At 38.6% G+C, this 14156-nt stretch overlaps 1 protein-coding gene across 6 annotated transcripts in view; it reads left to right on the forward strand.

The window, feature by feature from the left end:
• Nucleotides 1-14156, forward strand: part of ATXN7L1 (ataxin 7 like 1) — a 115934-nt gene that overhangs the window by 7790 nt on the left and 93988 nt on the right. The window contains exon 1 of one of the 6 annotated variants that reach the window (XM_039379439.1): nucleotides 5015-5033. The exons of the other annotated variants lie outside the window; for them this stretch is intronic. The gene's annotated coding sequence lies outside the window, so the exon portion shown is untranslated. Of the gene's footprint in view, nucleotides 1-5014; nucleotides 5034-14156 lie in introns of those variants that run through there. 6 annotated transcript variants of the gene reach the window in all.

The raw sequence follows: 14156 nt of genomic DNA on the forward strand, positions 1-14156 counted from the left end.
AGCTGCTGGTTCCAGTGCATGTCTAGTGCAGTTTCACTTAGTCCACAGGCCCCTCCTGAATCATCTGTGAAACGGAAGCAGTTGTATTGTGACAGAGCTGTGCGCGGTACACAGGGGGTTCAGGCTTGCTTCCCTTTCCGTTCCCTTGGAGCAGGTGTTCAGCACAAGAGACAGAAGAGTGACTCACGAAGTAACATCAAGACATAAGAATGGCTGGCAAAGGGGAGGAGTTCATGGGGTTTGATTCTGTGTGATCTTTGCTATGTTCTTTGTTTTGTTTATAATTTTTTTCTGGTTTACAGTGGTTTATGTCTTCTGTCCAGTCATTCTGTCTCTTCCTACTGCAGAGGGCTGGACATGGGGGGGGTCAGCATCTGTGAATTTGAAGTTATATTTGAATTGAACCCTGCTAATGTCATATAAGTTATAGTTCTAAAGAAGTTTGTTGAATCAGAAGTGTCTTCTCTAGCAAGACAAAACAGGATGGGACTGGACCTCTCCAGTGACAGAATAAGGTGACTTGAGTTTGTCATCATTTTGAGATGAAATGGTCAGAATAGAAGCTGAGATTTTAAAATGTGTAAATCATTATGTGTGTCCATTTTGGAGTCTCTGATAGGTATTCTATCCTCAAGTGGCCTTTAGGCTGGCTCCTTTTGATTGTCTAGATTAGACAGATTATCAGGTAGCAGTCAGCATATCCAGTTGTTTTTTAAGATGCTCTTAGTTATGTCTATTGAGACAGGATGCTATGATGATTTAAATCTGAAAAGTTTGTTGGACCCATGCCACCACAACAACCACTGTCAGAGCCAAAACCTTGTTTGTTTGGGGCTGATAATGGAGATAGTCAGAGGACAATGATCTAGATGAATATAAGTGATTGATCTGTTACTGCTGTGATTAGGGAGGCAGTATTACTTTTTGCATGATCCTAATGCCTAGCAGCCCCATCAGACACTAGACACTACCGTGCTGAGTACCAGCACAAGGAGGAAGGGTGTGTGCTTGTGTGTGTTGTGAAATCGTTGTGCTGCAGAGAACTAATTTTTTAATATATGACAAAGTAGGAGTTTTAATATTGACAAACAAAAGGACTTAGTTGCTCCATGTGATAGGTGTTTTACTTTAGCCTAAACTAAAGTGGCTTTCTTAGGACTGTGGCAAGGAAGGCTTTAGAGTGATGTTTGAAGGGCATTGAAGTAATTTTGCAAGTGCTTTGAAAGTATCCTTACTCAAGTGTGGAAGTTGGTCTGAGTGAAAATACAGGCTTGTTTAAAGCTTAGTAAATGGATACTGATATCATGAACCAACTAGAAATGTGAGCAAGTGGTGTGATAGCAAGTAAGATGTGGACAGTATAGTGTACATAAGAGAGAGGAGCCTGGAAAGCAAAGATGAGTTGTTCCCAATATATAAATTTGGAATGGAGGATTGTGCATAGAAGGATGCAGAGAGAATGGCAAAGCGGTATGACAATATAAAAGAAAGAACTTTTAGAGCAGTGTGAACAAGCAGGATAATGTTTGTCAATATGAAAAAGAAGAAAATATAAATAGCTAATGTGAGGTGAAGGCCCAGACAAACCTTTAGCTGTGAAGGTGTTTAAAGAATACTTTGTCCTAGGGATGCAAGACAGGAAGAATCATTTAGATATAGATGTAACCTAAATGAACAGATCAAGAGAGAAATCATTGGCAAAGATGACATACTGTTTTATCATAGTATTTTATATCTGAATGATGGGCAAGATGATTATGCTGTCCAGGGTTATCAAGAGAGGAGGTAGAGAAAAGAGGGTGGGAGTGATGTGATCTAAGTTCTGCTCTAGCTGTATCAAGCTGAAGCTGACAGCTACTCAGTGGCGAGAGGTGTCAGAAAAACAGAATGAGATTTTTTGTTTAGACATAAATGTACTGTCTTTGAGACCTATCTCCTCGGGAACTGGATGTGTTGGTAAAATTCTCAGATGTAAGAGAAGGGACAAAAGATACATCTCAATGGAGCCCTGCTAGAAGACAAAGAAGGAATAAGGAACCTGCCAGTGACCTGTGAAGGGATTGGTACAGGAAGGAAGGGCAGCAGAAGAGGGTAGGGTCATGGAAGTCAGGAACAGAGAATGAATGCTTCTGAAGGAGAAAGGCATTTAATTTTCATGAAGAATGCATGAGGGTTATGGCTGATGGAAATTATTAACTTGATGTGATGTTGCATCATAAAAGTTTTTAGACATTATAGTAAGAATAGTTTCAGTGTAGTGCAAAGGACAGCTGCAGGAAACTCAGGCTGAAGTTAGAGACAAAAGTGTAATTTGTTATCAGACAGATCATAATGAACTTAGAGGTGAAAGAGTGACAGAAAGAGTAGTGTAGTTAGAGAAGCAAGGGGTCTGAAGTAGATTTTCAAGCATAGAAGAGGCTGATTGGCTGTTCTGCTGTTCTATCAGAGAACAGAGAGAAAGGAGATGTGAGGTATGGGGCGATGTGAGTGAGGCAAGTGAAGAGTGGGACAGATGTGGTTTCTGTCTGTTGTGGGAGGAAGAAAGAAGAACTATAAGGAAGAGAAAGGGAGTGGGAAGGGAGAACGTGAAATGGTTATTATGTTTTCTCGCTTTCTCTTGGAATAAATATTTGCATTCTATTGTGGAGAAAGAAATGGATACAAAAGAAAAGGTTTGAGGAGTGAGTCAAAAGTAGGAAGAAAAAAGGCTGAAATTGCAGGTGTGGGTTCAGCTCAAATGGAGGAATGGCACAGATTAGTAAGCAGCAGGAGAGAGAGAAAATGTGCGATAACCTCATTTTCAGACTGGTTCTCTTTTCCACTGCAAATTCTAGGACAGGCGAGAATACAGCAAAGAAAATCAATGTTTAAGACAAGCATGAGTTCAGGATTGGTGGACCTAGTATTGGCAAGTAGAAGCAAAAACCACCACAGAAAAAAAGCCTTTCAAGGAGAGAGAAGTGTGTGTCTGGTCATATCTATCACAGTGCGTGATGGATGTGAAAGCAATAGTTCTGTTCCTTGCAGTGCATCATAAGTAGATACTATGTCTATGTGATCTGTCACATACTGATACTGACTTGTGCTTCCTGCTTCCAGAGCCGAGACAAGGCCACGGGATTGCATTATCGTGGACTGGGCCCCGGGTAACGTCGTACTGCTCAGGGTGTATCATGAGAGCTTGGGCGCAGTGCTGCAGTAACCATGGTTGTATGGCTTTTGCTTGTCTCGCAGGGCAAAGCAAGCTTGTTCCTGTCTACATGCTACAGGCAGACATGCTTTATGATACAGCACTTTTTTTTTTCTCTCAGAAAGCAGGACTTAATGATTTTAGAGGTGTTACATGGAATGGCTGTCATTCATGATGCAGGCTCCTCAGTGTTTAAGAAGTTAATCTCAGGTTTTCACATCTCTTTAGTAGATCTAAACATTTGTTTAAGGAAGAGGAGAATGCTGTGGGAAAGAGCTGTTTGCTCACGCACAGAGCATTGAGCTGATCCTTTGACTTGGAAGGCTTTATCCATTACCTTGCCTGCCTTTCCCAAGCAACTTTCTGCATGTCCCTGTGTGTTATCAATGTTCAGTCATCCCAGCAGCTTATACATGTCACCACGCAGAGGTACTGAGAAAAAAGGGAAAGAAAAAACATCTTCAGATTTTCTCTTCAAAGTCTCTTAGGGTTTTTTTGTGCACTGTCATAAAGTTTTGTGGTTCTGATCTATATTCATGCTTTTGCTGTATTTTTGGCTTTTTAGAAGACTTGGAGAACCTTGGGCAAATATACTAAGAAACTGAATGCATGGCAATGGAAAAACATGAGGAGAAATGGGAGGAAAAATGTTTCAGCTCTTGAAATTATGGTGAGCTGTGTGTATAGTGCTTTTAATAGAGTCTTCGTACATTCTGTGCTTGGTGTAAGTCTTCTTCAGCTACTCTCATAACTCACAACACACTGGGTGTGAATGTTACCAAGCCTTGTAGGTATTTAAATTTTGAAAGAGGTAATGCAGTTTTACATATTTTTGGGTTTCTTGCTCATCGGGAAAAATTATTCTTGACTGCGCTGCTGAAGGAGGGAATGCTACAAGTTTTATTTTGTGGCATTTATTATTGTTTCCAGCTTTTCAAGATACATGTCACTATTCTGAGTGTTTGTTTTCCAAGCTCCTTGGCAAATCAAAGGTATTGTAAACCTTTATCGCTTTCCTGGAAGGTAAGAGTTTATCCTGTATGGGAGTTTCTGTAGGGTTTTGGGCTGTTTGGAGTTTTTTTAGTTCCTTGTTATTAAGTATATATTTGGAAAAGTTCTGGAGAGATGTGTAACATATGTGTTCAAATGACGTAACGCATATAGAAGTGTTAGCTTTAAAAACCAGCAAGATATGGTCTGTATTACAGAGCTTACGATGCATTTCAGACGAAGCAGTGTGTGTTGTGGAGACAAAAATCAGTCTGTGAGTGTTGAAAATTTTCTTGCAGGAAGCTATTTTAAGGAGGAATTTGAAGGAGGTAAAGAATAATTAGTTGATGTGGAGGAAGGAGGCATCAAAACTGATAGTATATCAACAGGAAAGTAGTGTACAGAACAGATTCCTAGTGAGAGCAGTTTATTTGTAAAAATAAACTCTCCCTGTTTTGTTAATATTGTCTTACTGTCTGGGAGCTGGAAAGCAAAACTAATTGTAATTGCCAGACTGCAAAAATAACATAAATATTGAAAGATAAATCTTAATCTTTCTTAACTCTGTTCCCTAAACATGCCCTCTGTTCTCCAAATACTTAAACATTCCCTTTTTTATTAGGCTTCAGCCTCATCTGTTCTCCTGAATAGTGCCCTAGTTTTGCTACTAGGCAAAAAGTGAAGAGAAGCTAACGCATGGTGTATGCAACAACATTTGTCATTCTCTTATACTCTTTCTTCTGTATTAGTTCTTTTATGCCCATTTGTTTATATGCGTATTACAGGTTCAGAAGATAAGTAACGGGCAAAATTCTAAGCAGCTTTGACTCTTGTTCTGGACTTCAACCTTAGAGTAAGTCTGTCGTGTCTGAATTCCTCTGTAGTTTGAATTTTTTTTAGGAGAACCCCTTGGATGTGGGCTCTTCATGGCAGATTTCTGACATACCATGTGCAAGCATAGTGTGCTATGAAAACAATACACAGAACAAGTGCTTTTGAAAGCTTGTTAATTTGAATACTGTGAAGCTGCGAGAGAGACTTCCCTGTCTTCAAAATCACAATACTGAAGCTGCTTTGAGTAATAATCAGGACAGTGTGTGTATATCCAGAGGAAGGGTGAAGTTCGATTTATGTCAATGTGAGGAGAGGCAGAGGGAGTGAGTGAATGGGAAGAAGTCATGAGAATAAAGAAGTTGACTACTGATAATGTTTATAGATCACCTTTCTTTGGAAAGAGGCCCAAGGTATCCTACCATCTATGTGTAGAAATTAATCCATTTGTCACTGAAAGAGGATGGGCTAACATGGCTGCTACTGAAAGCCCAATCCTACCTGCACTGGAATTAAATGAAAAAATGCTGAAAGCCTCCTGTGTACTTATAGGGTATAATCCAGTCCTCAATGAAATATGTTATTGCATAATGATTTGGAAAGGTAAGGATCAATACCTTATTTCTAGATTACAAAGTGAATACTGGTACATAGAATATATTTATTTACGGGGAAAAAACCCCAAATAAACAGAAAAAAAGAGGTAAAATACCAGAGCACATTACTTTTCCCTGCGAGAGTTTGCAGCAGGCTTTGCTGACTAGCACTCTGTTTACTGTTTTTCAAATGTTAATGCTGCCATTGGTGCTGAATTTTACTGATTAAAGACTGCTGTATTTCAAAATACATTGCTGTGGTTTATCTTTCTTTCAAAGAACAGGTACCCAAACCACACTTATGAGAATAGACCAGTTCTTATTATAGCAAAAGCCCACAGTACTTCACTATTACTTTAGCAAGTCCACATACTAGTTTAGTGCTTTTCAATAATTTTGTAATTACTTAAAAGCAGAATTTGATGTTACTGCACCAAAAGCTAGATTGCTTGCTCCTTTCCTATGCAAACATTATGGACGTTCTCTTCTTTTCTGCACCTGCTCTACCAGTGAGGACCATGTTTACTTTACCAGATATGGTAGGATATGATCTTATAATCTCTAACCGGATTTTTTTTTTGGCAGTTTACTTTTTGTTCTGTTTGTGGAAATGGTCATCCTAGATATTTATGATTTTACTTAGGTTCTTTTTTCATCCTAGATAAGAAGGGAAACTAGTTGGTGATAGCCAGTGATAATTGCAGATTATAACTGGCAGTTAATTTTCACTACATGGGTAGATTTATAACATTAGCAAATCCTCCATGACTAGCCTGCAGCTCTGCCTTTTGTCTGCAAGAACACTGGCTCTAGCCTGAAGCAATCTTTCATTGTGCCCATTGGATTTTGCTGAGAATAAAGCCTGCTGTGGCCACCCAGCACCTCAAGAGGTGAATAGACAAGTGAGCATCAGAACGCCATAGTGCAAAATAGGCTGGGAATGGCAAATTCATTGAATGAAATAGGTTAAAGAGGTAGGTTTAAATTGGGTAACTATTACGTGTTTGCACTGTAATCTTTCTCCCTGTAGTTCTTCTCTTGTAAAATACAGACACTGAATTTATACATTCTGTCACACTTGGAGTTGATGCAGTGGGGTTTAAAAAATATGTATGTTTTTTCTTTATAACAGACAGAAGTAAGTTTGGGCATGGTCCATTCTGAATTTGATGTGTTAGGAAAAACTTCTATCTAGAATTTAAGTAGGAATGGAAGGGTTACCCTAGAGGGTTGATTAATTTAATTTCAGTGTTACTCCCTGTGCAAAGCAGTCCTGAAGGAAGCTGAAAGTGCTTAACTGAGAGAGTAGGAGGAAGGTGAACACTACTACTTTTTATCCAGCTTTACTGAAATACTGTATCCCAGTTCTTGTGTCCACATCTGGTGCTGGAAAATCTGGAAGGAGTTCAGAAAAATCTACATTAATTTGAGGCTTGGATAATCAGCTTTAGAATGGAAGCTTTAAGAAGCTCAATCTATTTAGTTTATCAACAGACAGTAGAGGCTACCTGATAAGTCTATAAGTACTTAGACAGGGTGAAGGTATCTGACAGTTAGATGGTTCTTTGTCAGGTAGATTAAGAGGATTCTCATGGCTGAAAGCTGAAGCTAGATCAGTTCAGACTAGAAATAAGATGCAGTTTTCTAAAGATACAATTAAATAGGAACAGCTTATCAAGGGATGTAGTAGACTCTCTGTTGCTCAAAATCCTCGCATAAGGCCCTGGTGCTTTCACACCAGGGAAGCACACGGTGCTTTAGCCAGAGCCAGAAAGCTTGGGTTTGAAATTCTATGGCCTATGATGAAATTCTATGGCCTGTTTTAACATAGAATTTCAGTACAGATCGTAAGAAAGATTTCTGTTCTAACTCTTCTCCTCCCTAAAATTTCAGACATTGTTACTGCTTCTTTTATTAAAAAAAGTTTATCTGAAAGATGAGGTGATCAACGCAAAAAGCTTTCTAGCATTGTGGTTGAGAAGGGACCATCCTTTAATACCAGACAAAAGAAGAATTAACATTTTCCAGTCTCACTTTATATTTTTCCGGTAATCAAAAACACTAATATCCCCCCAGTCATTAATTCTAAGCATAACAATCATTTACCAATGTAGTTGTTGGCCTTCTTAGAAGCACTGCAGATAGTTTGTGCCTTCTCACTGTAAGGTCATGTAACTGGCAGCTGGACCCAAACACCTTCTTTGACTTTACTTTGTTTGCAGAGCAAAGCAACCTTTGTCATCATCCCTGATGTTGCCTTCTTGGCCATGGATTTTTGAGGATGTAGCAGGTGAATCTTTGTGGTAGAGTAAAAGGCTCTGTAATTTCTAATTAATTGTGTGAGAACTCATTTTGTCCTAGTTTTGAAAAAGAGATATTAGGGGTTAGCACTGGCATCATTGAGTTTGCCTCTTTCTTTTAAAATCATCACCAGTCTGAGTGAAAGTGTCACCTTTTCTCTTGATTATGCCCACAGCAAGGCAAATCAGTGCCAATTTAATGTACCATTCAACTTAGATGGGAAATTTTGTATATTGGGTTAAAAGAAGCAGCTAACTGACTTTTAAGGGGTTTCCAAGCACCCGTGATCCTGTAACTCTTATAAGCTCTGTATACAAAATAAGTGGAAAGCAAATGTGCTGCATCTCAAGTTTATAAATTCTTTACCTTCATCCCCTTACCAATATTGTTGCCTCCAAAAACTTCTAAAAGAAGGCAGCATGAATTGAGGTTTAAAAAAAAAAAAGGCAATATTGAATTTCTTCTTATGAAATATTAGGGTAAAATATTTCAGTACTCAGATTTTGTTGTTGTTGTTGTTGGGGTTTTTTTTGCTGCAGTTGGAAAGGCTAAAACAAACTGTGAATTGGAGTATGAGGTTTGCTCCAAATACGTATTAGTGTGTGTTCTGTTCTAAAGCCATGTGAACTCTGTGTGAGCTCAGGCTTTTTCTGGTTGGGAATGTACAGGATCACACATATCCTGTGCAACCTTTTAGTAGTATCATGAGGATATTCTAAAGGTTCAGGGAATCTGAATCTTTCTCAGTTCCCCGTTGTTGCCTGTGACAATGTGGTATAGCTTTACAGATCCATCAGTTCTTGGCTGAGTAATTACAAAATATTTAGAAGTTTACACTTGGAGTTGCCCTTAATGTTGCTTGTGTAGTGGGCTGGACTGAATGTTAGTACTAAGTGTCCTTGTCATGGTCCTCTCACTATGTATATCCTTCTTTCCACAATTTCACAAATGCTGAATTAGGTCAGGATCTGCCGTTAGGCCAGTATTCTCTGCAGAATACTAACAGCCATGCTAAAATCAATCAGATGGTTGGTCTACTCAACCTTCCCAGCATCATTTAATCCATACTTGCATTCAGGTGAATTGTATTTGAGACTGGCAAATACGACAACAAAAGATGACACTTGCTTTGCCTTGTACTAGAAAGGGTAATTTCTAATCTGAAAGCAGTAGGGGCTGATACTCTGCAGGAAGGAGAGATTCATTAAAAGTCAGAGGAAGTAGTCAGATAAAAGTTACTCTGCCGACATGGTGTGTCCAGCCAAGGCAGTGGTTTGATGGTCTGTGTATTAGGCAGAGCTACGTCACTATTGTGGTCAGATAAAGATCTTTAAAACCTATAGAAACCATGGTACTGTAGAAAGCTCAAGGCTTCACCATCCTGTGAGGTAGTGTTCCTCATGGCTGGTACTTAAGCTGGAGGTTAAGAGCACCAAAGTTCTTATTTCTCATTTGCTTTCTACAGGAACAAGGAACATGTTGAAAAAATCATTCTGTAGATTGTCCTGCCACAGTCTCAAAGTTTAAATGGATCAGGACTGTCCTCTTATAAACATTGTGCTTGCTTCAGAAGAAACAAGATGCAAAGCTTCAGAACCTCATATAGCACATGATGGCACCAAACCATTCTGCGTAGTTCCTTGGCTTTTTGTGTCAGTGTCCTGCCTACCAAAAGACAGGACATCTTGAATCATGCATTTCCATCTCATGTCTGTTGATTACAAAGAAGCCTTTCCTCTCTTCCCCACTCCCCTTGCCAAAGTATCACCGTGTGCTTCTGCAGGAGACAAATGGCAGCAGTCACTCGCACCAGAAGAGTTCCTGTCTTGAGGTGTGCAGAAGCCTGGTAACTCTTGCTAAACAGTGTGGATTTTATATGGCACATAGGTCAGATGCCAGTTCCAGGAGAGAAGTATGTTCATCTCTGTGCATCTGATGAAACAGAAACTCTACTTTCTTACTGCCAGTCACCTGCTGAGAGAGAGCCACACTGACCTGTTAGGAGGAGAATGTTGTTTTTACCATAGTGACTCTTCAGGATGCTATAGGCAGGTTAGACTCTGCGGTGTGAATGTGGAAGTGTGGGATTGAAATACTTTGTGCTGATGTGGGAGGTTAAGGATGCAGAGAGCTCATGCACAGTCCTGACAGTTGCATCAGGGCATTTTTAAATTGTGTGCTGGATAAACTAGCAGCAAATTGTGGTACCTCTGCAGTCTGAAAGAGATACAAAGCACACAACAAGGCTAGCAAGAACAAGATGAGGGATGGCACTGCACTGTTGCTATATTTATACGCTAAAAATCTACAGGCAGATGTCCTAAAAATATATGCATGTGTGTACACATATATTCATATATTTAGAAAATTTCCTGTAATGATGTTTGCTTAGGGTTTTCTAGGTTTTTTTTTTTTTTAAGGAGCTGGTGATTCAAAATGACCCTCTTTCAATGCATCAGTTATGTTCCCACGTCTGATGTTACAGATTTTATACAGCGTGCTAGGGGTCTTTTGCCTAAATGAAAGCTGGTTTTAATCTGTGATACATTGGAGACCTTTTGTCTTACTTGGCTATTCATATTTTGATAATTTGAAAAATTACAAGAAATCAGTACTGTTATTTATCGGTCTCTTTTGCATTTCTTATTTTGCTTCAGCTGGCTCTTTTATAGCAGCTGGTTTTAGCTATAAAAAGTATACAACGTATGCTCTTAAGTGGAACTAGTGTTTGGGAGTTGGTCTATATGTCTGTATTTTATATAGCTGGTATTTTTAAATGATCCTTGTCCACTGACTATATTTTAGGTGGACTGTTTCTCTTGCAAGGAATGGCTTCCTAAGAATTCTTTAAGTGGTACTGCAGCAAAAACAATACTTACAAAAGAGCAAAAGCTTGTACCTTTGGTTTGTATAGATAGAAATCTTTCACATACATAGTGCTTTTAAAGGTGCCTAGGGCTTTAATAAATTTACTGCCAGTATTTAATATGTTGTCTTCAGGTGTTGGGAACAGTTTGCCCTTGTCTGTATTAACATCCAGGCTGTTTCCTGCCCTGATCAGGTGACCTGTAGTTGACATCTGCTGTCAGTTAAACATTGTTGGTGCCTTAGTAGAGGTCTTCCTCTGTGGCCTGGGGACAGTGAGTCTGGCTGGGCATGTGTCACTTTGATTTGGCATTGTGGGTTTGTTTCTCTCTGCTTGTCACCTCCTTTGGGAGTGTAACAGTAAAGGGGAATGGAAGGGGGGTTCAGAAGAAAAACAGATCATGTCCTAATGTAATAAAATACCTAAAGTTTGGAGGCTTTTTTTCTCTAAAGGCAAATAAGGTAAACATGATACTTCTGCATTTAAAAAGTGTAGCCACCTTTTAAGGATATTGTTGGGTTTATTTTAGTTTGGCTAGTGATTTACCCTTTCAGAACCAATGAACATGGTTTTAATGCTTTAGTAACACACTTCTCTAAAGCACTTGGCAGGCTGCTTAATAAATTAAGCCTCTCAAGCTTTCTCTGAAGCATCACAGATGGAGAAACAGAGAAACATGGAGAAGCCAAGTGACTAGCTCCAGACGTATAAGATAAATCTCTAGTTGTGTTACTGGAGTGCTTTGATTAAATGCACCCAATTTGGAGATTGTATGAGGCTGAGGTGAATAAAAATAAATAAATTGCTGCCTATAAGTGCAGCACATTACATGTTTTCAACAACATTCACCTAAGACATATATCTTGTTATTTACACAGGGTAGCTTGTTGTATCTGTACAGAGGCTACACCCCCCTTACCACTGATACTTTTATGGAGGGTAATGGAGTACCAGGTACACTGCTGGTGTCTAGTTAAGTTTTAATTCTTCCTTTATTTGAGGAGAGAAAAACTGTGTTTGTCTCTCCAGGAAGTCCCTCTCTTAAGGGTATCTTATGGAAGAGATTTTGTCACCAGAATAGTTGTACTTTATTTCTTGTTGTTTTCTTTCATTGTGTTTAAAATTTGCTGTACTTGCAATCAACCGAATTTAGGTACTTAGTAAAATCCAGGTCTCTGTCAGGCAGCACTGGCAAAGCTTGCCTTGGAGTGTACAATGTATACAGAAGTATCTGTGGACTGCACTCTACTAACCTATGTACTGAAACCTCAGATAGCTCTGAATTGTTGGGTTGTTTTTCCTCTGAATTTGTGTTTAGATTGAAGCAGCTGGCAGAGTAGCAATTTGATGCTACTGTGCATGTTCCAAAGCTTGAAGGAGGCTCTCCTTCACTTTAGCAGGTATCAGTGCATTTTTTTCTTTTTATGAGAGCAAATTGACTCTCCTGTGGGATTGGTCCATTCAGAGAGACATTTTTCAGCAAGGATCTTGTTTTGTGTGTAATATCTCCTTTTACATGGTTTTGAGTTGCGCCTGCCTTTTTTTTTGGCCATAGGTTTGTTTTCAATAAGAGAGGTCTGGGCAAGTGGAAGGACACAGGGGGTTAGAGGTGAGAGGAAATTACCCTGGAGAAGAATTAGGAAGAGGAGCAGGGGGGAATTCGCACTGTGGTAGCGTTCTGTGAATGTATCATCTGGAGTTTCAGGGGATGTGTCCTGGCTAGTAGTGTGCCCTCCTGCCTAATTTGCTTTAGGTGTAAGTGCTTCAGATATGCCTAATGTGAATATGATGGGAGCTTACAAATCATCAGAATCTGTTTGAAGGAGTCAAGGAGTGTGGTAAATGATTAAGTTTTCGTTTGCTTAGCGTGTCCCGAGTTTTGATATGTCTGGGCTACCGATGGCTTACAGTTCCTTTGGTATGTGTGTTCAGCACGTCTGCACAGCAAAATGTAGGGCAAAGTTTTCGTTAACAGCAGTGTAACTCCCATTGGGAATGATGTTGGTCATCTTACATGTCCAAAAATCTTTTCTTAAAAGTTCAGAATATTGACTGTTTTGAAAATGAGAATATTTCTTTTTCATTTATGTTTGAAGGTTGTAAAATCTAGAAGTCTTCTGACTATAACTGAGAGCCATGCACTCAAATCCGTGCATATCACTTAAGGAGGTCCTTATATCCTTGTATGCAGATGTCATGGTGATAATATAGTAATCCAGTCATTAAAATGTACACTTGTTCTGTAACTTTTAATGAAGTGAAATGCAATTCCAATGTGTGAAATAACAGCTGACAATAGAACTGGAAGAAATAGTCCTGTGCTATTTACATGTTTTAAATATTTAATCTAAATATTTAATTTATTTTTTTTTTAAATTAGATTTGTTAAATATTAAGAAATATTCACCTGGGAGGAATGCTCTAATTAGTTTGTTGGGGTTTTTTTGGATAGGGTATCCTTTTGCTGGAATTTTAGCAGAAATTATTTTATTCACAGTTTCATCAGCGGTTTTGCAACAAGTTTGACATTTTGTAACGCTCTGTTTCCACAGAGGAATAAGTCCTTGTAAGGTTATTGAAACACGCAGTTGTAAAGCACTTGGAATGTAAACAGTGATTGTGAGCTAGCTGTGAGTATATTATTTTAATAAGAATTGGGGCATGTTTTGATAATTAACTGAGCATGAATAATTACTAGTGATTTTTATAGTATTATAATTTCTTTTTCATGATTGCTCTCTCTTTCTTCTTTTTTTTTTTTCCTTTCTTTGCAAGGGGAATCATCATTTGTCAATTTCTGGTAGCTACCCTGTTGATACCAAACCAAAATAAATTGATTGTGAATGGCCAAGTGGCCAGCTCCTGAACTGTAAGTGGTAGATAGTTGCAATATTCTGCTTGCTATAAAGTATAACTCTGAGATGAAACTCAGTATTCCCACTTTATGTACATGGAGGTATAGACAAAAACTTTGAATCCAGGGATCTTACTTATGCCCATGTTTTCTATTGAAAATGTTTTTCAATATACACACTGAAGTGTGTTGCTGTTGAATTTAATAGCTGATGGCTGTGAGAGTGTTAGCTCTAAAATTCAACTGGTACAGGAAATAGAAACTGCTTCTATGAAAGTGATAAAGAAATAGCAAGTAGTAATTAGCAAGTTCTAATTTGTGTTTATGAAGAGTTGAGGATGATACAGTCAGGAAGAAAAAAACCAACTGTTTTTTCACTAATATTAAACTATGCTGAAAAAATGTGGTAATATTACAAGATTTTTAGTAGCTAAAATGCTGATGCAAGTATCCTTCAGCTATTGCAAATATAGGTAAAGTAGGTAGAGTGATAAAGCTATTAAATAATTTTTAAAGAAACTCATTAAA

This window comes from Pipra filicauda, unplaced genomic scaffold (genome assembly GCF_003945595.2).
Source record: "Pipra filicauda isolate LSUMZ 115617 unplaced genomic scaffold, ASM394559v2 scaffold167_size3244652_pilon, whole genome shotgun sequence".
Taxonomy (NCBI): Eukaryota; Metazoa; Chordata; class Aves; order Passeriformes; family Pipridae; genus Pipra; species Pipra filicauda.